This window comes from Physeter macrocephalus, chromosome 11, assembly GCF_002837175.3.
Source record: "Physeter macrocephalus isolate SW-GA chromosome 11, ASM283717v5, whole genome shotgun sequence".
NCBI lineage: Eukaryota > Metazoa > Chordata > Mammalia > Artiodactyla > Physeteridae > Physeter > Physeter macrocephalus.
Window position 1 is genome coordinate 114,838,686 of NC_041224.1, and position 2,903 is coordinate 114,841,588.

The window sequence follows — 2,903 nt, forward strand, 5'->3', positions numbered from 1 at the left end:
TTTGCAAATATTTTCTCCCATTCTGAGGGTTGTCTTTTTGTCTTGTTTACGTTTTCCTTTGCTGTGCAAAAGCTTCTCAGTTTCATTAGGTCCCATTTGTTTATTTTTGTTTTCATTTCCATTTCTCTAGGAGTTGGGTCAAAAATGATCTTGCCATGTTTTATGTCATAGAGTGTTCTGCCTAAGTTTTCCTCTAAGAATTTTATACTGTCTGGCCTTACATTTAGGTCTTTAATCCATTTTGAGTTTATTTTTGTGTATGGTGTTAGGGAGAGGGAGTGTTCTAATTTCATTCTTTTACATGTAGCTGTCCAGTTTTCCCAGCAACACTTATTGAAGAGGATGTCTTTTCTCCATTGTATATTCTTGCCTCCTTTATCAAATATAAGGTGACCATATGTTTGTGGGTTTATCTCTGGGCTTTCTATCCTGTTCCATTGATCTATATTTCTGTTTTTGTACCAGTACCATATTGTCTTGATTACTGTAGCTTTGTAGTATATTCTGAAGTCAAGGAGCCTGATTCCTCCAGCTTCGTTTTTCTTTCTCAAGATTGCTTAGGCTATTTGGGGTCTTTTGTGTTTCCGTAAAACTTGTGAAATTTTGTGTTCTAATTCTGTGAAAAATGCCATTGGTAGTTTGATAGGGATTGCATTGAATCTGTAGATTGCTTTGGGTAGTATAGTCATTTTCACAATGTTGATTCTTCCAGTCCAAGAACATGGTATCTCTTTCCATGTTTGTATCTTCTTTGATTTCTTTCATCAGTGTCTTAAGTTTTCTGCATACAGGTCTTTTGTCTCCTAGGTATTTTATTCTTTTTGTTGCAACAGTAAATGGGAATGTTTCCTTAATTTCTCTTTCAGAGTTTTCATCGTTCGTGTACAGGAATGCAAGAGATTTCTGTGCATCAATTTTGCATCCTGCTACTTTACCAAATTAATTGATTAGCTCTAGTAGTTTTCTGGTGGCATCTTTAGGATTTTCTATGTATAGTATCATGTCATCTGCAAACAGTGACAGTTTTTCTTCTTTTCCAATTTGGATTCCTTTTATTTCTTTTTCTTCTTTGATTTCCATGGCTAAAACTTCCTGAATTATGTTGAATAATAGTGGTGACAGTGGGCACCCTTGTCTTGTTCCTGATCTTAGAGGAAATGCTTTCAGTTTTTCACCATTGAGAATGATGTTGGCTGTGGGTTTGTCATATATGGCTTTTATTATGTTGAGGTAGGTTCCCTCTATGCCCACTTTCTGGAGAGTTTTTATCATACATGGGTGTTGAATTTTGTCAAAAGCTTTTTCTGCACCTATTGAGATGATCATATGGTTTTTATCCTTCATTTTGTTAATATGGTGTATCACCTTTCTTTGTGACTTCTTTGTCTGGTTTTGGTATCAGCGTGATGGTGGCCTCGTAGAATGAGTTTGGGAGTGTTCCTCCATCTGCTACATTTTGGAAGAGTTTGAGAAGGATGGGTATTAGCTCTTCTCTAAACGTTTGATAGAATTCATCTGTGAAGCCATATGGTCCTGGGCTTTTGGTTGTTGGAAGAGTTTTAATCACAGTTTCAGTTTCAGAGCTTGTGATTGTTCTGTTCATAATTTGTATTTCTTCCTAGTTCAGTCTTGGAAGGTTGTTTTTTTCTAAGAATTTGTCCATTTCTTCCAGGTTGTCCATTTTATTGGCATATAGCTGCTTGTAGTAGTCTCTCATGATCCTTTGTATTTCTGTAGTGTCAGTTGTTACTTCTCCTTTTTCATTTCTAATTCTGTTGATTTGGGTCTTCTCCCTTTTTTTCTTGATGAGTCTGGCTAATGGTTTTTAAATTTTGTTTATCTTCTCAAAGAACCAGCTTTTAGTTTTATTGATCTTTGCTATTGTTCTATTGTTTCCTTCATTTCTTTTCCATTTACTTCTGATCTAATATTTATGATTTCTTTCCTTCTGCTAACTTTGGGTTTTTTGTCATTGTTGTTCTTCTTTCTCTAATTGCTTTAGGTGTAAGGTTAGGTTGTTTATTTGAGATTTTTCTTGTTTCTTGAGGTAGGATTGTATTGCTATAAACTTCCCTCTTAGAACTGTTTTTGCTGTGTCCCATAGGTTTTGGGTCGTCGTGTTTTCATTGTCATTTTTTTCTAGATATTTTTTGGTTTCCTCTTTGATTTCTTCAGTGATCTCTTGGTTATTTAGTAGCGTAGTGTTTAGCCTCCATGTGTTTGTATTTTTTACAGTTTTTTCCTGTAATTGATATCTAGTCTCATAGCGCTGTGGTTGGAAAAAATACTAGATATGATTTCAATTTTCTTAAATTTACTGAGGCTTGATATTTGACCCAAGACATGATCTATCCTGGAGAATGTTCCATGTGCACGTGAGGAGAAAGTGTATTCTGTTGTTTTTGGATGGAATGTCCTATAAATATCAATTAAGTCCATCTGGTCTAATGTGTTATTTAAAGCTTGTGTTTCCTTATTTATTTTCTGTTTGGATGATCGGTCCATCGCTGAAAGTGGGGTGTTATAGTCACCTACTATTATTGTGTTACTGTCGATTTCCCCTTTTATGGGTGTTAGCATTTGCCTTATGTATTGAGGTGCTCCTATGTTGGGTGCATAGATATTTACAATTGTTATATCTTCTTGGATTGATCCTTTGAACATTTTATAGTGCCCTTTCTTGTCTCTTATAATACTCTTTATTTTAAAGTCTATTTTGTCTGATATGAGTATTGCTTCTCCAGCTTTCTTTTGATTTCCATTTGCATGGAATATCTTTTTCCATCCCCTCACTTTCAGTCTGTATTTGTCCTTAGGTCTGAAGTGGGTCTCTTGTAGACAGCATATATACGGGTTTTGTTTTTGTATCCATTCAGCCAGTCTGTGTCTTTTGGTTGGAGCAT